The sequence below is a fragment of the Aptenodytes patagonicus genome, chromosome 29, assembly GCF_965638725.1.
Source record: "Aptenodytes patagonicus chromosome 29, bAptPat1.pri.cur, whole genome shotgun sequence".
NCBI lineage: Eukaryota > Metazoa > Chordata > Aves > Sphenisciformes > Spheniscidae > Aptenodytes > Aptenodytes patagonicus.
Window position 1 is genome coordinate 1,161,652 of NC_134977.1, and position 25,132 is coordinate 1,186,783.

Consider the following 25,132-nt stretch of genomic DNA (forward strand, 5'->3'; position numbering starts at 1 on the left):
GTTTACCACTTGTGGAAGAATCATAGAATCATAGAATCATAGAATCATTGATAGATGATCAAGTCCAACCGTCGACGCAACACCACCACCCACTAAACCATGTCCCTAAGTGCCTCATCTACTCGTCTTTTAAATACCTCCAGGGATGGGGACTCAACCACTTCCCTGGGCAGCCTGTTCCAATGTTTAACCACTCTTTCAGTGGTTTTCACTTTTTCAGTAAAGAAATTTTTCCTTACATCCAATCTAAACCTCCCCTGGCGCAACTTGAGTCCATTTCCTCTCGTCCTATCGCTAGTTACTTGGGAGAAGAGAACGACACCGAACATAGCTGTTCAGGGGTGCTGGGCTGGGGAGGAGCAGGTGCCCTGTGCAGGGCCAGGGGGCACGGTATATCAGTGAACATGAGCAGGGGGCCACTGGGGTGGGAGGAGGTGCCAAGGGCTGTGGGGCAGGATATGGCCTACACAGCCCATGGGGAGTGGAGGGACACTGACACTCTCCCAGGGAGAGCCCGGAGGGGAGAGGGCTCCCACCCTGGTGCCTGTGACTCGGCCTGGGAAGAGGGGACCTCCAGACCTGCAGTCTGGGGCTTGGTGCTCTCCTGACCAGTCCCATGTCGGTGTTTGAAGGGGCTGCAGAGTTGAGGCTGGAGGATGGCAGCAGCCACTGTGCTGGGAGAGTGGAGGTGAAACACCAGGACCAATTGGGGACCGTGTGTGGTGACTCCTGGGACATGGCTGATGCTGCGGTGGTTTGTAAGCAGCTGGGCTGTTGTTCTGCTGTTTAAGCTCCTAAGTACAGACACTTTGGGTCAGGATCTGGCCCCATTTGGGTGGATGATGTTCGCTGTCATGGCACCGAGTCTGCCCTGTCTGACTGTACACACCACGGATCACATAACTGTGATCACGGTGAGGATGCTGGAGTGACATGTTCAGGTAAATGGCCAGCCTGTTCCCCACCTGTGAGGCCAGGACAGGGGAAGGGACCTGGCTGTGCCCTCAGGGAACAACGAGTGGAGGCTGTAGCAGGGCCTGGTGTGGTTGGTCACACCACCAAGCTGGGACTGTCATTGCTAGTGTCCCTGGTCCCCGAGGAAAGACCAATGAGATCCCACCCCAGGTGCCCACCCCCTTTCTGGCCCCTGAGTTGGCTCAGCCCACCCTCGGTCAGTGCCTGGCACTGGGAAATGAATCCCCCTCCCTGCCCCTTTGTGTCTGTTGGTTCCCATCTTTCTCCTCCCTTTCAGCCAGGACCAGTCTGGCATTACCAGGCGCCAGGTCCCACCAAGCCAGAGGCACCAAGAGCTGCTCACATGACCTCCCACAGCCCCGGGGAAGGGCACGAGGTGGCAAGGGACTTTTGGATCGTGCCTCCTGGCAGACACGAGTCCCTCAGCCTAAGCAAAGGGGATGTTCAGAGTGGAGGAGCGCTGGCCTTGGGCAGAGGAACAGGGTTGCACGTGGCACCTCATTCGTCTCCCAGGCTCACCCCATGAGTTACAGTCCATGGAGATACGGCCCCATGCAGGCAGTGCCAACCTGCTGCCCAACCTTTCCTGCCTACCCCAGCCCCCAGCTGCCCTGGGCCACTGGGGCTTTGCCAGCACTTGCAGTGTCCTCAGTGCCTGTCCTTGCACTGGGAGCTCGTGTCAGCCCAGGGCTGCTCCTCTGCCCGCTCTCCTGCCCTCTGCCTGGCTGTTGATGGGGATGTGCATGCCTGGCAGTGCACTCTGGCCCTGGCTGAGGACCCCCTCCCCAGGCATGTGCCAGAGTCCGGGCTGGCACAGACACGGACTGCCAATATAGCCGTGTCATACCTGTACCCTGTGACATGTCCTGTCTAACAGCAGTGTCCCAACAGCCTGAGAGCACCCTGAGAGAAAGGTGTGTTTCTGGTGTGATTCTGGGATTCCTCAGCCAGGCCCTGAGTTCAGCGGGCAGATCAGGCTGCAGCAGCCAACAGTGCCTGGGCCAGTCTCCCTGGGCCCCAAGTGCTCTGGGTGCTGCCAGGAAGCTCAGGGTCTCCAAAATGGCAGCAGTTTGTCTGAGCAGTGCCTACGGCTGGGGGTTTGGGAGAAAAGCAAGCCCACGAGTGCTGTACTGATGTCTGAGGAGTGGCAAGATGTCCCTGGTGTGTTTGTGCCATCAGCAGCCACTGGGAACTGCTGGGAGGGTCATGAGGCTCCTTCCCTGTGGTCACCTTGCAGACCAGGTGGGATGTAGGCATGTAACTGCCAGAGGGCTCTGGGAACTCTCCGGGGACTTTGATTGCTCCAGGATTTGTCCAGCTGGTTGGAGGGAACAGCCCCTGCTCAGGACTCATGGCGATCCACAATGGGAACCAGTGGAAAATTGTCTGTGACTCAGACTTTGGTCTCAAAGCCGCCGACGTGGTCTGCAGGGAGTTACAGTGTGGCACAGCCCTGTCTGTCCCGAGGGCAGCTCAATATGAAGAAGGTGTTGGTCCCGTGGGATAGAGAGCTGCAGTGTCCTGGTTTCAGCAGGGATAGAGTTAATTTCCTTTCTGGTAGCGGGGAGTGAATTCTTCCTCATGTTCTGCCCCATGGGGTCCCCAGAGACCAGCCCTGCACCCACACGGATGCCGCTGGTGTCACCTGCACACGTAAGGACTCCTGTTGGGGTGTTACATATCTGAGGGGGTGCTGGGGACAGGGGAGCAGGGCAAGGACAGTGCCATGCTGGGTGTGAGGACTGGAGGGGTGATGTGGTTGTCTGCAGCCCTAAAATCATGCAGAAGGAGGATAATGGAAGGCTCTCCTCCATTTGGCCTCTCCTCTAGTTCCTGAGGGAGTGAGAGCACAACTCCGCCATCTCTCATCCTTCTCTTTTCACAAGGACACAGGGCTCAGGCTCATGAACAGCAGCAGAGTGTGAGGGGAGGGTGGAGGTCCAGGTTCCAGGCACCTGGGGGACCCTCTGTGCCTCCCGCTGGGATCTCTTGGATGCCCACGTTCTCTGTCGTCACCTTGACTGTGGGTTTGCTGAGTCCATTCCCAGAGGAGGGCCTTTTGGGAGAGGGACCGGCCCTGTCTGGAGACACTCATTGCACTATGATGGGACTGAAGCCCACCTGGGACAGTGCCCAGTGACCGCCCTGGGGGCCTCACTGTGCTGCCATGAGAATGACGCTGTTGTTATTTGCTCAGGTGAGTGCTGGGAAAATGTGACATGGCCACCGAAAACAGGGGACCCCATGGCAGCACCAGGCTGCATTTCTCCCTTGAGAAGCCCTGGCTTCACCAGGAACAACCCGGAGGATTTTGCCTGCTCTCACCCACCACTCTGCTGTGGGAGAGCTGAGGCCTGAACGAGGTCAGGCATCTCTGCCCCCAGGGCAGTGGCTCAGGCCCTGAGGCCATGCCAGGGCTGGGATCTTCTGCTCTCCTGCTGCAGGACAGGCCCTATCCTGGGCTGTGGGGCTCAGCTCCATCCCTCTGGCCGCAGATAGCCCTGTCCCAGCCCCACAGACCCCAATCCCACACCCATGGGGGCTGCCCAGGTGCCCCCAGCAGCAGACCTGGGGGGTGAGCTGCAGAGCAGGGCTGGGCTTTTGCCTTGCTTCTGGTGCTTCTGGTCAGCACAAGACCCAGACTTGTCCTGTTTGGTCAGAAAGGCGCCCCTTGCTCTGCTCCCTGCCAGGGACACAGGCTCCCAGTCCCCCATCCCCAGGGATGCAGAGGGATAGAGACGTGTGGGCTCTGCCTGGTGTCTCAGCAGTGCCAGTGTCAGCGCTGAGGTTGGGCAAGGCTTGTCCCAGTGCTGACTGTCCCTGGGTAACTGCACCGGCTGCTGCTCCTTCCTGCGGGAGCTGCCCAGGCTGCCTCAGCGCAGACATGTTGGGTGGCTCTGCCCCACAAAGAGCAAAGTCAGTGTCTTGCTGAGGAACGCTGAAGGACTGGGAAGAAAATGCTCCTGAAGCTCAGCACAGAGGGCTGGAGGCAGGTGGGTGAGCTCCAGGGTGTTGCAAGGATTCTAGAGCTTAGAGAGGTGCTGCAGGTTTCTGGGCTCTCTGGTGCTGCCAAGGGCTGGGGCATGGCTGCTCTCCCCAGGCCCAGCTGGCTCCGCATCCTGCGGCTGGTGGGTGGAGGGAGCCGGTGCGATGGGCGAGTGGAGATCTTCCAGCGCAGGATGTGGGGCAGGGTCCTGGATGACCAGTGGGATGTGCAGGAGGCCAGTGTGGTGTGCTGGCAGCTGAGGTGCGGAGAGGCAGAGATAGCCTACAACCCCTCGAAGCCTCAGAGAGGGATGGGTCCCATGGCGCTGCGAGGGATCCGGTGCACAGGGCATGAGGCCAACCCGACCCTCTGCAACACCTCCCTGCCTCAGAGTGCACCAGTGGCAGGGATTGCAGAGGATGTGGGGGTCGTTTGCTGGGGTGAGTGGCACTGCACGGGCCCCCCAGGCTCTGGGCTGGGTGGGCACCCGCCCCTGATGGCAGCTGGGGTTTCTTCCCACTGCAGGGAGCCGGCAGGTCCGGCTGGTAAATGGGCCTGGGCGCTGCGCTGGGAGAGTGGAGATCTACTACCAGGGCAGCTGGGGGACCATCTGTGATGATGGCTGGGACCTGTCTGATGCCGCCGTCATTTGCCACCAGCTGGGCTGCGAAGGGCGGTGGAGGCGTTTGGCTCCGCTCAGTTAGGAGAAGGCTCTGGGCAGATCTGGCTGGACGGCGTGAACTGCTCTGGGGCCGAAGCTGCTCTCTGGGACTGCCCAGCAGGGTCCTGGGGGCAGCGCGACTACAGGCATAAAGAGGATGCAGGAATTGTCTGCTCAGGCCCATGCCGGGAGCTGTTGTGGGAGCCCAGTGCCCAGGGAGGCTGGGACGAGGGGACAGGCGGCAACGACCGAGGCTGTCCCTGGCTGCCTCTGAGCTGCTGCCTGAGCCTGTCCTTGGGGACACACATGCACAAACCCCCTCACTCCAACTGCAGGTCCCTTGTAAGCTGAGCTGTCCCCAAGGGTTAGTGGGGAGGGCATGGGTGCCTGTCCATCAGGGACTCTTCTCTGCCCCCTGGCAAAAGGGTGACTTGCTGGCCCTGCCTCTGCCTGGCTTGAGGGCCTGGGGGCTGAACAGGCTTCTCTGCTCCCACAGCCCCAGACCAGCTTGTTCCCCTTTGGGGTCTTTCCTCCCAGGTTTCATGGCCCTGAGGCTGGAGAACACTGATGGCTGCTCTGGGCACCTGCAGGTTTTCTACAATGGCACACGGGGGAGCATTTCCTCCAACTCAATGACTCCCAAAACAGTGTCGCTGGCATGCAAGGAGCTGGGCTGTGGGGATGGAGGGTTCCTGGAAACACGCCTGCCCTATGGTAGGGTGTCTGGCCGTGCCTGGCTGGATCGTGTGGAGTGTGGGGAGAGAAACAGCTCCTTCTGGCAGTGTCCCTCCACTCCCTGGGACCCACAGTCGTGCGATGACCTGCAAGATGAGACCCACATCACCTGCAATGGTAATTCTGAGCTACCCGGGCTCCAGCATCCCCCCAGCTCCTGCTCCCTGCTGGGCACAGTCAAGTACAGAGACAAGGCCCACAGGGGCTTTGACCTTACGTGCCAGACCCTGCTGCTTCTGGTGGCACAAATGGGACTTCAGCTCTCAGAGCCCCACACATTCACCACCAGTTGCCAGCAGGGCTCCCAGCAGTGCCCGGGGGAGGCAGAGGTGTCTCCAGGCAAGGTCTCAGAAGACACCAGCCAGGGCTCTGAGGAGTGTCTCCTCCATGGACACCCTCCTGCTTCTCTGTGAACCAGGATCCCTTTGGGGCTGAGCAGTCAGGGTCCCCCACATTGCTGTGTGTGTCCCCTGAATAACCAGGGTTCAGCTGCTGCCGTGAGCGAGGCAGCACGGGGAGGTGTGAGCAGAGCTGTACCCCACCCTCTGCTGCATGACTCCCCTGCAGCAGCCCCTTCACCCCAGCTTTTCCTTCTGCAGGGAGACGGTCAGAAACACCCCCGGCCCTGGGGATTGTGTGCCCAAACTCCACAAGCTGCACAGGTAGCTGCTCCTCTGCATGCCCCTCTCACCTGGCAGGGCTCTGCCTGCTGTCCCGGTGCCCTGGAAGGTCTCTGCCTTCTCCAGACAGGGAGAAGATTCGTGCCGTTGGAGGCGAGAATGGGTGCTTGGGCAGAGTGGAGGTCTGGCACCACGGCTCCTGGGGGACGGTGTGCGACGACTCCTGGGACATGCAGGATGCTGAGGTGGCATGCAGGCAGCTGGGCTGTGGCCCCGCAGTGTCTGCCCTGGACAAGGCTGCGTTTGGAGAGGGGACGGGTCCCATCTGGCTGGAGCAGGTGGAGTGCCGGGGGACAGAGCCATCTCTGCAGAACTGCTGGGCTCGGCCTAGGGACAGTGGTGCCTGCCGGCATAAGGAGGATGCTTCCGTGAACTGCTCAGGTGAGCGGCAGGGCTGGGACTCCTCACGGGGGTATAGGCAAGGAGCCAGGGAAGGCGTTTTTCCTTGCTGGGTCCCATCATGGCTCCAGAGCTCCTGAGAGCAAGGCTGTCCCTGCAGAACATGGGAGCCTGTTCCCAAGTGGGCAGCTGCTTCTGTGGGGCTGGATGTCCTCCAGCTTCTGCCTGCAGGGCCCTGCAGTTCCCAGGGGCATCTCCCAGGCTACCTGCGCCATCCTGTGAAATACCCAGAGCAGGACTCCGGGCTCTGTTCCGGCCACCCTGAGCAGCCCTGCAGGAGGGGCAATTTGGGTGGGATAGGTCAGGGATATATGCACAAACACACACGCACGGCGTGTCAGAGAGGAGGCTCCCTGGTACCTGCACACACACCCTCTCAGCCCAGCTCTCCTCCTCCTCTGCAGCTGCACTCAGAATGGCAGCACCAACCCCCTGAGCAGGTAACCTGTCCTCCCTGCCAGCACTGGGTCTTCTTGAGGCCAGGCTGTGACCCACAGCTGGAGGGAAGGGGATCCTTTTCAGGGTGTGAAACTCCCAGGAGGAGGCACCGGGGTAGCGTTGGGGGGCGTTGGGGAGGGTGTCTTTTACGCAGTAGGGTGGGAGCTTCCCCATCGCTCACCCCCTGGGGCCCCTTACCCCCGGTGTAATGGGGGTCAGGACTGGGGTGCCCTGGCCCCACACCTCTCCCAGGCCTGGTGCTGCCCTTTCTGTGTTCCTGCCCCATGCAGATCCCACTCGGGGCTGTCTGATCAGCAGCGAAAAGGTCTCACTGCCCGTCATCATCTGCATCATCCTGGGAGCCCTTCTCTGCCTGCTCCTGGCCCTCCTGGCCGGGCAAGTGCGAAGCGCCAGGGCTGGGCGCAGAGGTGGGTCTGTCCCCCATGGTCCCAGGGGAAGATGCCTCCTGGCAAGGCCAGGGGTGCTGTGGTGACTGGTACAGGCAGAGCTGGGGGGACAAGAGTGTGTGCTGCCTGCATTCCCATGTGCTGCCCCATTGATTGCCTGACCATGGGCCACCAGCAGCAAGGGGTAGAGTCCAGACACAGGGAGGAGTTAGGGATGGGGCAAGGAGAGAAATAGCAGAGCTGGGCTGGGACAGATGGGAGCAGAGGGGAGACGGCTGAGGACCTGCCACTGGCAGCACTCTGGGCAGCGCTGGAGTGGGCTCTGGGTCAGGGGAGATGCCAGGAAGAGCGTGGGGCAGCAGGGTCCATACTCGTGGTTTCAGACCCCCAGGCTGTTCCTCTGCCCAACCCTGACCTCCCCATGGCAAGGCATGGGCCATGCTATTGATCTGTGGGGCAGAGAGGGGGAAGCTCCAGGGGGAGAGGAAAGGTGTGATCTGCTCCAAGCTCAGCACTGGCATGAGCCGGCAATGTGTGCTCGCAGCCCCGAAGGCCAACCGTATCCTGGGCTGCATCAAAAGAAGTGTGGCCAGCAGGTTGAGGGAGGTGATTTTGCCCCTCTGCTCTGCTCTGGTGAGACCCCACCTGGAGTACTGGAGCCTTCAGCATAAGAAAGACACGGACCTGTTGGAGCAGGTCCAGAGGAGAGCCACAAAAATGATCAGAGAGATGGAACAGCTCTCCTATGAAGAAAGGCTGAGAGAGTTGGGGTTGTTCAGCCTGGAGAAGAGAAGGCTCTGGGGAGACCTTATAGCAGCCTTTCAGTACTTAAAGGGGACATATAAGAAAAATGGGGACAAACTTTTTAGCAGGGCCTGTTGTGATAGGACAAGGGGTAATGGTTTTAAACTAGAAGAGGGTAGATTTAGACTAGATATAAGGAAGAAATTTTTTACGCTGAGGGTGGTGAAACACTGGAACAGGTTGCCCAGAGAAGTTTTCGATGCCTCGTCATTGGAAGTGTTCAAGGTCAGGTTGAACGGGGCTCTGAGCAACCTGATCAAATTGAAGATATCCCTGCTCATTGCAGGGAGGGTTGGACTAGATGACCTTTAAAGGTCCCTTCCAACCAAACTATTTTATGATTCTGTAATTCCTGGGCCAACCCTGCCTCTGTCCTCAGGCTCCAAGAGAGCTTGGGAGCCCTTCCCTGAGGCTGTGTACGAGGAGATCTGTTACAGCCCAGTGTGGGAGAAGCAGGCAAGGTTCAGCGGCACAGGTGGGTGTGGGTCCCTCATGGGGGGGCACATGTGCAGGACTATTACCCCTGGTCTCCACCCAGGACTGACCTACTGCAGCCCCCTGGCCCATGCTCCCTGCAGTGCTGGGACTGTGGGGTCCGTGGGGAGAGCAGCCAGGTCCTGGGCCTGGGAGAGAAGCTTCCTCCCCACCAGCTCTGCCCATCCCAGCCGGGGACAGCCCCTCTCTGCCTGTCCCTGCACCCCTATGTGACACCTGAGGGGTGAGGGAAGGGGCTGTCCCCAGGCATCTCTGGGAGGCCCTTTGAGACAGGGTTGATCCCAGGGGAGCAGGGTGAGTCCTGAGCCCTCCTCCCCACTCAGCCCTGGCTCCGTGGGTCCCCCGTCCCCAGCAGCACTGACCACAAGCCAGGGGAGCAGAGCGCACTCCCGTAACACCCACTGTGCCTCTCTCCAGGCTCCGATTCAGAGGGGTCCCTGACCAAGCTGCAGCCCTACCCCAGGGACAGTGAGGAGGAGGATGGTCCACGTTCAGAACCAGGTAACAGGGGCAGGAAGGGGTTGATGTCCTGTCCCTGCAGACATGTGATGGACAGCAATGTCACTGAGTGTCACCGTCAGAGCTGGGGAGCACACTGGGTGTGTCCTGTGGTGCTGCCAACACCGGTGTCTGAGCCCCATGTCCCTGCGCATCCTCCCATCCTCTGCTCTGCGGGATGTATCTTCTCACTCTCACCAGCTCCCCTCTCCTTTCAGACGTCCCTGTCCTGCTCGGAGGAGACCCAGCAGATGGCTATGATGATGCCAGGGAGGTTTCTGACCCTGGGGAGGATCCTTCCCCTGGGCAGGGAGACTGGGAAATGCCCAGGGCGCCAGAGGAGGGAGCAGGGCCCAGGGATGCACCCGGAGGTGAGAGGGAAAGATAGCGCTACCGGTTCCTGGGGTGCCATCCCTGGTGCCGGATGAATTGCTGTCATACTGAGAGCCCAACCTCTTGGGATGGGGGAACCTGACCCAGGAATTTTTCCATTGCAGGACCAGGGGGTGGGAGAGGGAGCTGAACATCTCGGGACTGAGGAGACGGGAGTCAGGAGATCTACAGAGCAGGAGAGGCACCCCATGGGGCGAACGTGCAATGGCCTGCCTTGCTGCTTGCAGGGGCAAACCTGCGCTCCCAGAGAAGTGCTGGGGCCCCTGGAGCTGAGGGAGAAGCCTGGTCCCTGTCCCCAGAGAGCATGGGCTATGACCATGCACATCCCCCTGAGTGAGGACACAAAGGCTGCGACACCAGAGTTCAGTGCACAACAGTCCCTGATGCCCAGACCAGGAGAGCCCGTCCCTGCCGTGCAGCTGGGTGCAGCCGGGAGGAAGGAGAGGACTGTGCAGCTGGGAGAGCCGCAAGCACCAGGGAACCGTCTCCCTTTTCCCACGGGCAGCAGAAACAGCTGGGCATGTCCTCTATTTGTATTATGCTGTTTTTACGCTGTGCCTCCATATTTGTTCTTAATAAAAGCCTTTGGGGGTTTGAGCCAGAGCTGGTGCTTGCCTGCCCAGGTCACAGGCATCTCCCTGAGGCTGATCGGGGGGAGCAGAGCACAAAGACGTGGTGGAGGGGAACGGGTGCGTCTTGGAGACAGCGGGCTCAGGGTCAGGCTCTTGGACTGCAAGAGCCCACGGTCCCTGGGGAATATTCCTGCTGACAGAGACATTCCATCCTGCCAGCAAAAGTTTCCAACAAAAATGGCTCTCTGCAAGGTCCTGTGATGCACCCCAGTGGGAACGCCCATCTCCTCACCTCGGGGTTCCCCAGTTGCTCTTTCCCCCAGGACCATGCTGGTCCCACGACAGAGCTGCCATGTTGGGATGAGGCCTGGGTTGTGGCCCCACAGAAGTGAGCCCTAAGGTGGCCGTGGTGCCTTGAACACCCCAGCCAGCCACAGGGGGGATCACGGCCCATGGATCATCTCCCACAGTGGTTAGGAGGCAGCTGTGCTCCCCACTGCCTCGGCACAGGGTACAGAGCCACTTGCTGGGGAACAGGGGCCTGGGATTGCCCCTTCAATGACTCTGCCAGGACTCCAGTCTCCATGGGCTGTTCCTGCTGCCTTGGGGGTCCTTGCAGACCCCGAGAACTTCTATCACAGCCCCAGAGCTGCCTTCCTTCCCGGGCAGGGGCATTAAGGCCCCATGGCAGCCCTGGGACCCCGGCCTCTTGCTGCACTCCTGCCTCCACCCCTGCCTTCCTGCTGCCTCGCCAGGGGTGACAGTGTCGGTTTGTGTCGGGGCAGTACCTGTGTGCAGGTGCAGGGGGGATGGGAGCAGCGGCTGGTGGGGGGACCTTTCCCTCAGCGTTGTGGGAGGCAGATGAGGGAGAGGCCAGGGGGAGGGAGAAAGGATCCCTGTGAGACGTGGCCTGGAGCCCACAGCTGTCATCCAGCCCCTGGCCTGGAGAAGGGCCTGCCTGGGAGGGTGCTAACGTGGGCACATTTCCATGGCAGAGGGTATTTTGTGTCCCTCCCCTAATGCAGGCACTGCTGGGAGTTGAGCCAGGGTCTCTCTCCCTCGGCTGGGGCGTTCACCTGTCCCAGCTCCCATGGGCAGAGAAACCTTTCACACAGGAGCTGTGTGGGGAGAAGGGTTTGACACTTGGGCAGGAACCCGGGGCCCAAACTGCCCTCCCTGCTCCCACTGGTGGGTCTCTACAACTCTCCAGCTCTTCTCTGATGGACTTTGCTGCTGTAGGCTGGAAGGTGTGTTGGGTGTCTACAGCAGGGCTCCCTGCGGGGAGCAGTCAGTAGCACTGCAAAGAGCAGGATCTGGCCCTAGAGCAGAAGAGGGGAGGAGGCAGCTGTCACTAACCATGACAGCGTTGGCCCATTCCCTGCTGGGAGCTCCTCCACCCCTGGGGTGACCCTGTGGGGGTCTGGGGGGAGCCCAGGCTCACACACTCCTTTGCCCTGGTCTCTAGAGGTTTCCTGCTGACAGCCCCTGGCCCTGGAGCCAGCCCCTCCCTCCCCAGCTCTGGGCCCACCTCTCCCTGTGGACATGCAGGGCTGGAGCCTGCCCTGGTGGGAGATTCCCAGGGGATGGAGGCTGTGTTTGCAGTGCCCATGTGTGTCACCCATCACCTTGGGGGTCTCACCCTAGGACTGCTCCTCTCCCATGGCCTTTCCACAGCCATGCTCTGCCCAGCGTGGGGCAGCAGTGCAGAGGGTTGGGCTCTCACCATCAGGCCCCTCAGGTGGGTTCTTGAGAGCTGCAGGAGCGAGCACAGATCTGGGACACAGTGATGATCCTGCACTGCTGCAGAGAACGGACCCAGCCTGCAGGGCCAGACTGTTCAGACCCCAAAATGCCAGGAAACGGGCTCTTTCTGCTCAGGTGTGCTGCCCCCTCAAACCCACCCCGGGCCTGTGGCTCATGTCCACCAGGAGGAGGAGAAGGAGAAGGAGGCAAACCTCTGGCAGGCGTCAGAATGAGAGAAAGATATTACACCTGTGGGAGGGCAGAGCTGGTGGGGAGGTGGCATGGGACAGACACTGGGCTCTTCTCTCCCGTCCCTGCCTGGGGTGGCTTGGGTCTGCAGGTCAGTGTCCATACTGGCGCCCACCATCCTGTGTTCAGAAGATATCCCCACCCCCCTTCTTCTTTGCTTCACTTTTATACCTTATTTCTCTGAATCTGGGCCCTGACTGTTCCCAGGGGCTGGGCACCCTGCAGTGAAACTTTGGGTCTCACACTCCATTTTGGTTGCAGAGGTTTTTGCCAGGGGAGCAGCCGAGGCACCATCTCCTTGCCCTCCCCACCTCTGCACGGCTGTGGACAGGCCTGTGTTTCCCTGATCCCACTGGCATGGGGTGGACAGAGCCACCAACCCCCCCCCAGGAACAAGAGGTGGGTGCCGGCCCCACCAGTCCCACCTCTGCAGGGCTGTGCCTGACCTCAGCGGCTCCAGGTTCCCTGAGCCGAAGCTCTGCTCAAGCCAGTGGTGATGGCAGAGGGAAAAGGACCTGGAGACAGGGTCAGGGTAAGAAATGTCATTCCTCCAGCTTGGAGTCCCCCAGGCCTGTCCAGGCTCTTCCAGCTCAGACACCCCTACCTGCTGGCACAGCTGGGTGCTTCCCACCTGGTATGGGATCTCCACCTGGAGACAGGACAATCTCAGACCCTGACCCCTGGAAAGCGACCAGGGCAGTGTGGCCCTGGTCCCAAAGGGCACCTGGGCTGGACCAGCACCCTCACACCACATCTCTCAGTGCAGCCAGAAAGGATTCATAGTGTGCTGCTGATGTCTATCCCCTCCCTGATACCTCTCCCTAGGCAGGCACTCTGCTGCCAAGCATTGTCCCCAGGCGGTGGGTGGGGTGGGTCTGTGGTGCAGGGCAGTGACCTGAGCTCAGGTCCAGCACAGCTGCCTGCCTCTCTTCTGAGAGGGGGCTCAAAAGAGGCACAGCACAGCCCTCCTCACCCCACAGCCAGGCCCTGGGAGGGCAGGGCAGGGCAGGCCCACAGTGCCTGGAGAGGACAGGACCAGTGCTCCAGATCCAGCCTGTACCCGCCTGAGGCTGGGCAATCAGGGAAAAAACACCCTTGGAGATGCTGGGGATTGAACCCAGGACCTCCCACATGCGAAGCAGGCACTCTGCCACTGAGCTACATCCCCTTGGCGCCTGCCAGCAGGAGAGACACTCTCCTCCAGTGACATGTCTATGACAAGCACAGCCTGTTGTCCCCTGGGTGCCCAGGGACCCTCTGCAGAAAATAGTACTTGAATCCTCCTAAGATGGGGGAAGACAGTCCTACCTCGCCACTGGGGCCTGATCCTGGCACAGGGCTGCACTGCAGAGCACTGCCCCTTCAACGTCTCTGCAGGGCAATGGGGCAGGAGGAGGCTCTTGCTGCAGGCACTGCTCCCATGCTCTGACCCACTCTGGGGTTGATGGAGAGGAGAAAGCCCCTGAGCCTCCTCTGCCACCCAGGGAAACACTCACCCCTCTGTGCCACATCCGTCCCCGACTCCACAGCAGGAGCAGAGCAACAGGGTTAGGGAAATGCCCCCCTGGGGTGAGGTGCCCCCAGGCTCTGATGGCACCCCAGGGTGTGTGGTGGGGGGACATGAAATTTCACACGTCCTCATCCAGGTACCGGGCCTCCCCCTGCACCCCTCTTCCCACCAGCATCCCTGGAGGTGGGGTGAAGGGCAGGCTTCCATCTCCATGGGGCTGATGCCCAGAGAGGAGCACATATGCATTTCATCAATCATTGCAGCAGGGGGGCAGAGGGAGCCAAGAAACTCTGCTCAGGACAGTGTGTGACCGAACAACACTGACGCCCATGCACTACAGTGGACGATCCTCAGCACAGCTTTGTCAACTGTCCTGGGCACATCAGAGGTCTTGCTGCGACAGACCTCCAGAGGAAGGATGCTGCTGTTCAGGCCTCAGCTCCAGGGAGTGCCTCTCCCTGGGACTGGGGCGATGGTGGCCTCTGGTCTGGGAACTGAGGACCAGGTGAAGGAGGTGTGTGAGGTGGGGAGCAGCCTGTGCACCACTGAGAATGACAAAGAGGAGACAGACAGGATCTTTGCAGAGGTCCTGCAGAGGAGAGATCCCAACCCCTGTGGAGCAGGGAAGGAGGGGCAGCTGGGGACCACCCCAAAAGAGCACTGAATGGAGAGGCCTGCCCAGGGGGAGGCTGGGGACTTGTGGTGCTGGAGGAAGGCTCCTTCTAAGCTGCAGATCTGCAGCTACAGAGCAGGGAGCGTACTCTGGCAAGAGGTGAAGGAACAAGCAGGGCTGGGGCAGGCTGGAAGGCGGCAGACGGGCTCTGCAATAATCTAAGGGAGAAAATCATTGCTGAAGCCCGGGGTTGAACCAGGGACCTTTAGATCTTCAGTCTAACGCTCTCCCAGCTGAGCTACTTCAGCCCTGCCCCAGCAGCCCTTGTCCCTGTGCCACCCATGCCAGGCCACAGGCTGACACACACAAGGAGTGCTCCTCAGGCAGGTTCCCAGAGAAAAGCTGTGCCTAGCCCCAGGCAGAGGGGACCCGGCCCCTCCCTGCCTCCAAAGCCAGGTGGGCTCCAGGTTTGGGTAGATGCTAGCTTACACTGTGCGGGCCAAGATGTGTGTGGGCCTTGTACAAACATGACAGTGGCGAAGGCAAGTGGACAGGCCAGACATGCGCAACTACAGAGGCTGAGGGTGGAAGAAGCATGGGGCCGGTGGAAGACCTTATCTCCTTCCCCATGGAAGGCCTGCCCCCACCCTTTTCTCCTTGCCTGAACTTCACTCCTTTGTTCCCAACTCTTCCGCCTCCTCCCCCTGAGCAGCGCAGGGGGATGGGGAATGGGGGTTGTGGTCAGCCCATAACAGTCCCTCTCTGCTGCTCCTTCCTTCTAACAATTTTCCATGGGATCCCTCCTACGGGCTACAGTCCTTCGATATAAACCTGCTCCAGCAGGGACTATCCTCAAGCAGCCATTCTTTCAGGAAATATCCGACGACTCCGGTGTTGGGTCCTCCACAGACTGCAGGGCTTACCTTCTCCACTGTGGTCTTCTCCATGGGCTGCAGGGAAATACCTTCTCCACTGTGGTCTTCTCCACGAGATGCAGGGGACCATCTGCTCTGGCACCTGGAGTACCTCCTCTCCCTCCTTCACCAACCTTGGTGCTTGCAGGGCTGTTTCTCACACTTTTTTCCCCTCGTTCCTCTCCCACTCTGGCAGTTGTGTCCTTTCTTAAATATGCTTTCACAGAGGTTCCACCAGCTTTGTTGATGGCTTCAGTTTTTGGCCAGCGGTGGGTGCATTTTGGAGCCGGCTGGAACCAGCTCTGTCTGGTATGGAGGCAGCCCCTGGCCTCTTCTCACAGAGGCCACCCCTGCAGCCCCCCCCGCTGCCAAAATCTGGACATGGACACCAATACACAGCGTAAATCTTTGCCTTGCTAAATGACATCCCCTGCTCTTCCCTCATCCACAAATACAATTTACTCGCTGGGGAGGAAGAGAGAGAACAGAGAAGGCCCTGAGGCTGTGCAAGCACGGTTCAGCAATAGCTACAACATTGGAGTGACATTTGATTTCTTCCAGTCTTCAGAGGACTGTATTGTGTGCACACCTGAACTGAGGCAAGAGGAATCCCACCAGCTGTGGGTTTGTGGCAGGCATGGGAGGGAGCTGAGTCCCTGTGACAGATGCACTCGACGCCATGACTAAACTAGTGGTAGTTTGATTCAGGCTCCAAAGAAGGTAAAGGCCTAGGTGAAACCGGGCCAAGAACCTCTCTAGTTCCGATCTGTTCTCTGGAAACCCACACAGGAACAGAGTGACATGGTGAGCATTGATGCACATGGGTTTGGAAACTGGAACACCGACCATGCGATTAACACATGAATAGCAGGTGGTTCCTCCAAGACTCATTTATCAAGGAACAGAGAAAGTTGTGGGTAAAGGAGTCTCATGCCTACCTTTTCCATTGCATGTAAATTGGCTACGAGCCAAGCACTTTATTCCATAAATGTGACAGCCTAAGTGAGCCTTCTTTGAGTTCTCCCTGCTAAGCAGCTGGCTGCGCGACGGTGATCTCCCCTGGAGCTGGGACACCTCTCAGGGTTAATCCTCAAGGTTGAGAGACCTCTAACCAGCTGCAGATCTTTGGTAAGTGACCAATATCGTGCATAACCTTGTATGATAGTGCACTCAGATTTTGTATTGGTAACTTTGATTTTGCATTGGTAGCTTTGAATCATTGTTATATCCTTTGTGCAGTAAGTAATAAGCTTGCTCCTCTCCCAGGAGTGGCGCAGGAGGGGGCTGCTTAGGGTAGGCGAGGTGTCAGGGTTATGCTTGTATCTGCTGAGAAGAGACTATGCTCTGTAAATTGCCTGTCTTCGGGAGCTGATGTTGCTGCTGCTCTTGTTACTGCTGTCCGGAGAGCTAGTACAACTGGCTAGCAGGCAGAGCTCAGCCCCTTTGAGATGTTGCCTGCCGGAGTCTTCCCACTCCGTATTTCTTCTGTTTTCCTGGCCTGTCCTGACGTGAGAAACCTCCGCAAAAGGCATTTAATTCCAAGGACTCCACTCCATGGGGACCTCTCTCTCCCCTCGCCTCTGCACTCTTGCTCCCCTGCTTTCTTTCAGGAGATGCAGCGGAACCACCACGTCTGGTCTGTACAAGCAGCAGGTTGGGGGAAATAGGAGATTCCGGCAGCGCCGAGCAGCTCTGTGGGGTTGGGAGGAGGACACTTGGATGCGGCAAACACTGCTGCTGCCCGTGGTGTGTCCCTGGGCCATCTCTCGTCATCTCCACGCCCTAAGCCAGCTCTGGGGCTGGCCTCTTTGTTTTAATGCACTGGGGTGGCACTGGGAGCACTGGGGGGAGCCAGGGAACCAAACTGGGAGAACTGGGATGGCTCTGGCAGCACTGAGGGGAGTCTCGGCGCCGCATTGGGACCACTGCTGCAGCACTGGGAGCACTGGGATGACACTGGGAGCACTGGGGTTAGCCAGGGAGCAGTACTGGGAGCACTGGGGGAACTAGCGAGCTGCACTGGGAGCACTGGGCAGGGGCACTGGGATCACTGTTGGGAGTCTCAGAGCAGCTCTGGGAGCACTGTGGGGAGCCAGGAAGCCGCACTGGGAGGACTGGGATGGCACTGGGAGGACTGGGATGGCACTGGGAGGACTGGGGGTAGCCAGGGAGCGGCCCTGGGAGCAGTGGGGGGAGCCAGTGAACTGAACTGGAGCCCTGGTGGCGCACTAGGAGCACTGGGGGGAGACAGGTAGCAGCACTGGGAGCACTGGGGGGAATCTGGGAGCTGAACTGGGAGCACTGGGAAGGCACGGAGGGAGCCAGGGAACAGCACTGGAAGCACTGGGAGGGAACCGGGAGCACTGGGGCGGCACTGGGGGGAGCCAGGGAGCGGCACTGGGAGCCCTGATGTGGAACCGGGAGCACTGAGGGCAGTCTGGGAGCCGCACTGGGAGCATTGGGATGGCACTGGGAGCACTGGGGGTAGGGAGGGAGCAGCGCTGGGAGCAGTGGGGTTAGCCAGTGAGCCGAACTGGGAGCACTGGGGAGAGTCTGCGACCAGACTGAGAACACTGGGGTGGCACTGGAAGCACTGCGGGGAGCCAGGAAGCTGCACTGGGACGGCACTGGTAGCACAGGGGGGAGCCAGTGAGCAGCACTGGGAGCACTGGGGCGGGACTGGGAAGATGGGGGATAGTGAGGAAACCAAACTGTGAGCACTGGGAGGGAACTGGGAGCATTGGCATGGCACTGGGAGCACTGGGGGTAACCAGTGAGCCGAACTGAGAGCACTGGGGAGAGTCTGCAACCAGACTGGGAGCACTGGGATGGCACTGGGAGCACAGGGGAGGGCCAGTGAGCAGCACTGGGGGGAGACTTGGAAAACGGGGGAGAGTGAGGAAGCCAAACTGGGAACACTGGGGCGGGACTAGGAGCACAGGGGGGAGCAAGGTCCTGGCACTGGGAGCACTGGAAGTAACCAGGGAGCAGCACTGGGAGCACTGGGATGGCAGTGGGAGCACTGAAGAGAACCAGGGAGCCGCACCGGGAGCACTGGGGCAGCACCAGGAGCACTGGGGTGAGTCTCAGAGCGACACTGGGACACTGGTACAGCACTGGGAGAACCGGGATGCTACTGGGAGCACTGGGGGTAGCCAGGGAGCAGTACTGGGAGCACTGGGGGGAGCCAGCGAGCCGACCGGGGACCACTGAGGCGGCACTAGGAGCACTGGGGTGCGACTAGGAGCACTGGGGGGAGCCAGGTACCCGCACTGGGAGGACTGGTATGGCACTGTGAGCACTGAGGGAGCCAGGTAGCAGCACTGGGAGCACTTGGGCGGCCACGGATCCTCACTGGGAGCACTGGGACGGCACTGGTGCACTGGGGGAGCCAGGGAGCAGCACTGGGAGCAATGAGATGGCACTGGGATCACTGGGATGGCACTGGGAGCACTGGGGAGCAGCAGGGAGCCGCACTGGGAGCACTGGAGCGCGACTGGGAACACTGGGGAGAGTGAGGGAGCCACACTGGGAGCACTGGGATGGCACTGGGTGCACTAGGGGGAGCCAGGAAGCACACTGGGAGCAGTGGGGCAGCACTGGGAGCACTGGGTGAGCCAGGGAGTGGCACTGGGAGCACTGGGGCGCTACTGAGAGCACTCGTGGGAGCCAGCAAGGCAAACTGGGGGCACTGGGATGGCACTGGGAAAGCTGGGGGGAGTCTTGGAGCCGCACCGGGAACACTGTGGGGAGTCTGGGAGCGCACTGGGAGCACTAGGGCAGCGCTGGGACCACAGCGGGAAGCCAGGAAGCCTCACTGGCAGTACTGGGGTGGCATTGGGAGCACTGGGTGAGCCACGGAGCGGCAGAGACAACTTTTTGTTGAATGGAAGAACATGCAGAGGATAAACATGCAGAGGCAGAAGAGGAGGAGGAGGAGGAGGAGGAGGAGGAAGATGAGCAGAAGGAGGAGGAGAAGGAAAAAGAGAAGGAGAATGACGAAGAGGAAGAAGACGGGGAGGAAAAGCTGGAGTAAGATGAAAAGGAGGAGAAAGAAGAACAAGACGGGGAGAAAGAGCAGTAGGAAGACCAGGATGAAGAACATGAGAAAAAACAAGAAGAAGAAGAAGAAGAAGTGCAAGAAGAGGAGGAGTTTGAGGAGGAACCTAAGGAGGAAAAGAAGGAAGGACAAAAGTAGGAGGAGGAAGAAGAAGAACAGCAGGTAGTAGAGGAGGAAGAAGAGGAGGAAGAGGATGTACAGGAGGAGGAACAAAAGGAGGAGGAAGAAGAGCAGGAGGAGGAACAAGGGGATGAAGAACAGGAGAAGAGAAAGGAGGAGGATGAGGAGGAGGAATAACAGGAAGAAAGGAAGAGGGGGAAGAACAGGAGGCGGAGGAGGAGGAGGAGGAGGAAAAACAGAAGAACAGGAGGAAAAGCAGGAGGAGGGAGAGGAAGAGAAGGAAGATAAGGAGGAGGAGAAAGCAGAAAAGAATAAGGATGAAGAGGAAAAGGAGGAGGAGGAGGAAGAACAGGAGGAATTGAGCAAGGAGAAAGGAGAACAGGAGGAGGAAGAGGAAGAACAGGAGAAAGAAGAAAAGAAGGAGGAAGAACAGGAGGAGAAGGAGGAGGAAATACAGGAGAAGGAAAAAGGGGAGATGGAAGAGGAGGAGAAGAACAGCAGGAGGAGGAGGAAAATAAAACTCAGGAGAAGGAGCAGGAAAAGGAGGAAGAGCAGGAGGAGGAGGAGGAAGAGGAGGAAGAAGAGGAAGTAGTACAAGAAAAGGAGGAGGAGGGGGAGAAGGAACAACAGGAGGAAAAACAGGGGAAGGAGGAATAAGAAGAGGAAGAAGAACAGGAGGAAGAACAGGAAGAGGAGGAACAGGAGGAGCAAGAGGAGGAACAAGACAAAAAAGACCAGGAGAAGGAGGAGGAGGAGGAGGAGGAAGAACAGGAGGAGTACAAGGAGGAAGAACAGGAGGAGGGAGAACAGGAAGCGGAGGACAAAGAATCAGAGGAGGAGTAGGAGGAAAAAGAAGAGGAGGAAGGGGAGGAAGAAAAATGGGAAGGAAGAACAGGAAAAGGAGGAGGAGGACGAGGAGGAGGACGAGGAGGAGGATGAGGAGGAGGATGAGGAGGAGGATGAGGAGGAGGATGAGGAGGAGGATGAGGAGGAGGACGAAACACCTCCAGATTCACTCTAGATTGCCAGCACATCAAAATTAAGGAATGGAGCACCTGCCACACGCATTTATCCATGGGGATTCACAAAACCCAAGCTTACTGGTGAAGCCGTTACTCACAGGAGATGTTCCACGTCGCTGCCATCGCTACTTTCGGGAACAGAGGGGACAGCTCTGGATGACAAAGGCTGTCAGGACACACTCCAGAAAGAGAAAATCGGTGCAAGAAGATCCCCGTCACCTAATCGCAAGGAAGTAATTCTAGCTCACTGAAGTGAGTACCAAAACCAAAATACACAGAACAGCACCCATCATCAAAACTGTTTCAGTGGTAGTTTTAACTGCTGCACTGCTGCAGGCAGACAAACTTACTGTCACTGTCACAGGACCCCAAAAGAAGTAATCATTAGCAAAAGCTAAATTAAATTTAAAAAAAGCTGACTTTGGTACACACAAACGTCTGAGTTCAGATGCGAAACAGCAGAACAACCCTGACAGGGCTCCTTTCCACTGTCCCCCTACCTGTGTGCATGCTGGGACTTCCTCGTTTCCCTCAAGTCCTCCCAGACTAACAGGGACGTGGCATCTGTCCCGTCCACGTGCCACGAGGAGAAACAGTTTTGACCACAAAGGAGGTAGCACATATCTGCATCTGCAGAAGCAAAGGGGCAGCCGCGCCTCAGCTTGGGAGGTGCCCAAAGCCGCCCTGAGCCCCAGCAGCCCCTGCCTTTGCTTGGCCCTGAAGCCCTGCGGGGCCTGCCACTGCTGGGGAGCCCTGGGGACAGAAGGGAAGGACAGCGGTCAGAGCCCGTAGGGAGAGCGAGGGGGCTCTGTCCTTCCTTCCAGCCACAGGAGGATGCCCTGGGCCACACCAGGACAGGGCGTCTCTCCTCCTCACCGCCTGGGGGAAGGCGAGGCCTGAGGAAGGCCCTGGGTGCTGGGCTTCACACGGGCGGTGGGACCGGGGGCTCTCCTGCCAGGTGCTGGCCTGGCTGACACCACCGGCTCCCATCACGCAGCTCCTCCTGCTCAGGGCTGTGGCTGGCAGCACAGACAGACACGCATTTTGGGGAAGACTCCCCGATCCAGAGCAGATCCAGGGCAGCTCCTCTCCTGTCCCCTCCCCTCCTCTTCACCCCCCTTTCCCTCCCCCCTCTCCCTGAGCAGGCCCAGACCCCATGAGCGCACCGAGGGACAGCAGAGCTGTGCACACACCTTGTGCTGCTGAGAGAACAGCTCCAGGGGCAACGGCCCTTCTTGAAGGCCGTCTCTCCGCAGGCCCAGTGTCCCGGCTGGCTGAGGAGCGAGCTGAGGGGCAGCAGGCACAGGGCAGCTCTGTGAGGAGAGGCCTGGGCTGCCTGTGCCCACCCAGCAACGGCCGCACCATTGGCCACGGCTGAGCCAATCAGCGGAACCGGAGGCAGCCTGTCAGTCACAGCTGGACTGGGGCGGGGCCGGAGGGGGTGGAGGCTGAGCAGCCTGAGGAGAAATGGGTGAGAGGTGGGCTGGGGGCAGCCGGGGTGAGGGGGGACAAGGGCCAGGAACAGGAACAGGAACAGGAACAGGAACAGGAACAGGAACAGGAACAGGAACTGGAACTACAAACCAGGCCCATGCCCAGGCCCAGGCCAGCTCAGCTCAGCTCAGCTCAGCTCAGCTCAGGCGTGCTGCAGGTGCCAGGGCAGGTATCTCCCAGTGTGGATGGGCCTGGCAGGCACCTGGAGACTTCACCGCCCACGGGCCCCACCATGGCCCAGTTCAGTAGCCCTGGGCCCGAGTGCTCAGCCCCAGGGACAACCCCACAACCAGGGTCAGAGCGGTTCCTGCTGCTGCCCCGAGGGTCGCCAGCCCCCAGTCAGCCCCGAGCCAGAGTGCAGGTATCTGAACTGGGGTGAGATGGAAGAGACTGGAAAATAGTTCATCGAGAGGAGGTGATGGAAGACGGTACAGTGTATGTGGCACCTGGGATTAACTGACACCCTCAGTTTCGTATCTGGATCAGTACTGTCCTTGCACGTGGAGTAACCCCAGCTCAGAGCAGCAATTGTTGTTCCTAATCCTGGGTGCCAGAGGGCTGTTCCTGCTCTCTCGTCCCCAGTGCGACCCGAGCGCATGACTGCCCTGCCTGCTCCTGCCTCGGTGCTTTGGGACCTTGGGGGTGAAGAGGAAAGACAGACCCGTGTAGTTACGGGGTCTCTCGAGGTGCCCTGGGTTTGCTTTGCTAATCACTTCTGTAACGTTTCCTGGGCTGTTCACTGGATATGTGCATGGAGGGGCAAATGAGGCCGTGAACTAAGTTTCCAATTCAGGGTTTCCTCTTACAATAAAACATGCTTCCACTTTCTCATAGGTGGCAGGCTGATAGAAATGGGCGGTGTCACTCAGCATGAGGAACAGTGGTGTGGGTACAGCCATAGCATGACAGTTTTCATGGCCTTGAGCAGCACCCGGCAGCAAGGCCGGTTGCAGGGGTGTGTGCACAGCTCCTCCCGAGCATGGAGATGGCCATGGGACAAGACAGTGCTGCTCCTGTTGGTGTGTAGCAGGGGACAGTTGGTGGAAGCGGGTCACAGGACATATACTTGAGAGCTGTCATCTTGGTACTCGGTGAGAAATCACACAAGGAAGGGGGCTGGGTCACAAAAGGCCATATTAAGTGTATGTGTGAAGTGACGGAAACAACTTCAGGCTGTTAAGGAGACCGTTAGTTGCGATTAAGGTAGTGAGTGAGACAATCCTTGTAGGAGCTTTCTGAGAGGGCCAGAATGGGACGAGACTGCATGTAAGAACAGAAAAGGCTGTGGCAGTAGTTGAGCTGATCAGATCTCGAATAAGAGGGGATTTGGGCAATGCCTGGTGAAGTCAGCATCTGATACGTGTCGCGCAGCCTGCGTGACTTGACCGCAGCAAGGACAGGAGTGTGCTAGGAGTGTTGGAGTGCCAAGGAATGGGGATGGCAGTGATCACAGACTCATTGCTCAGTTTTCCATGGGCTGTCTCTATACCCCACGTAACTCGTCTTGCATTAGGAAAGAAGTGCCACCCTTTTGGTGAAGAGACAAAAAAAAAAAAAAAAGAATGGTAGTGCTTTCCAAGGAATAACATTTAATCCATTTTAATGAGCAGGTAGGTTTTATCTGTGGCAGAGCTAGGACGTGGAGCGAGATTACCATGCTTAGACTTACCACTCTAGAGTATTAAAAACATTTCCTTGAAACACTTTCCCAAGACAACAAGACGTGACTTTCTGAAGTAGCCATTTTCCTCGGAGCTGCGTCAGAGCTAAGCCAGATGAGTCTTGCCTGCTGTTAGTCACTGAGGCTGATGACAAGTCGCCAGCGGTTTTGGCAAGGACAGAACAAGTTCGATCCATATGAGCCTGTGTGCTGATCGTCTTCAGGTTTTGCAGGCTGTAGGTTTGGCAGGACTGATTGTGTCGTTAACGTGAGGGTAATAGCAAAACCTGCAGGCATCTGTGTAGGGCATTTTGGATTTTATATGCTTTGCAAGAGTACTTGAACAGGTTAACGTTCTGTTGAGGTACGGGAGTTCTAGTGTCATCAGAAGAGAGTGAAGACAAAGAAGATGAGGATGGCGAAGATACTCAAAAGCGTTACAACCTTTGATAGCAGAAACGTGTCATTTACAGTTGATACGAACAGTTTTCCTTCAGTGTACTGTTCTTTTCAAAGATTTACAGAGGACGTGGTCGTCTCCTTTCAGGCAGAGGTATCCGTGTAGACGTGCTTGGTCACAGAGGCCTTGCTGCAAAAGGACTAACGGGTGGGTGCGTGGTTAGTGGTGGTTCTCCCTTACCAACAGTGCTGTCAGTCAGGTCAGGGAATGATGCTTTGGAGGGGTTTCAGATGGGTGGTAATTACAAAATAATGGTGTGATTATTACTGCGGTAGTCTGAGGCTATGAGGGAAACAAAGATTTGGGGAGGAGAGGATTCTTTTTATTAGCCGTTATTAGATGTTTTAGAGCGCAGCATTTGTGGGTCACTGACAAGACGGTCGTGGAGGTGGTGGCTGAGATTGTGTAATGGAAATTCTTTTGTTCTGGAATTGAAGCCCAAATCTCCCTCTAACCGCCTTAGCCTACTTAACCTGGAAGCATAGTGTTTCTTTTCTTCAAACGGAAGATAATTCAGTTAGAGGGAGAGCCTGTTTGGAAGTGTTAGTAGTGTGGGGACAGAGGCCAGCTGGGGGCTGGGGCCCTCGGGGGTGGGAGCTGTTTCTGCCCCGTGCCCTTGGGCTGGCGCTCACAGCTGGGAACGGGCTTTCCAAAATCCTGCTGGAAGGAGGCAGATGTGGGACCCGTGGCCGAGCTGGGGGACAGGGAGAACCCTGGACCAGGCTCGGGACGTGCGGCAAACCTGCCTTCCAATCAGCTCTCGCAGCAGAACGTTGCCCAGGAGTCGTTCTGAGTGTTGCCGTTCTCCTTCAGGAAGCATGGTACGCACCAAGCACACCCAGAGCTGTTCCTGTGCCAGGAGAAGACTTCACGCATTGCTGAGGCTGATGGTGACAGTTCCCACCAGCTGTCCAGCGCAGGAAGATGCAGGTAAGGTGCCACAGAGGGGACACCAACTGGTTGTCACTTCTCTTGCAGGAACAGGACTTAACAGCAGAAGGGAGGCAGGACGAGAGGGCGCCTGAGGTCAAAGAGCACATCAGACAGCTGGGACAGTCACGATGACAGCAGAGGGAGAAGGAGGTGCGGGTGACCTGGCTGGGACAATGCTTCCGAGGTAACGTGCCACACCAACACAAAGACAGACAGGGGCATTGGGAGGTCATGGAGTGGGTGAGAGAGGTGCCTGGGAGAGAGGAGAGCACGGGGAGATGGTGAAAAAGCCAGGGTGTTGGAAGTGAGGA

The 25,132-nt window shown here is 58.5% G+C and overlaps 2 non-coding genes across 2 annotated transcripts; both read right to left on the reverse strand.

Annotated features, from left to right (window-relative positions):
* Positions 1-13,131: 13,131 nt before the first annotated feature.
* On the reverse strand, positions 13,132-13,203 carry TRNAA-CGC (transfer RNA alanine (anticodon CGC)). The gene has a single exon. It is a non-coding gene; the product is annotated as a tRNA-Ala (tRNA).
* A 1,190-nt stretch (positions 13,204-14,393) lies between these two features.
* On the reverse strand, positions 14,394-14,466 carry TRNAF-GAA (transfer RNA phenylalanine (anticodon GAA)). The gene has a single exon. It is a non-coding gene; the product is annotated as a tRNA-Phe (tRNA).
* Positions 14,467-25,132: the final 10,666 nt, after the last annotated feature.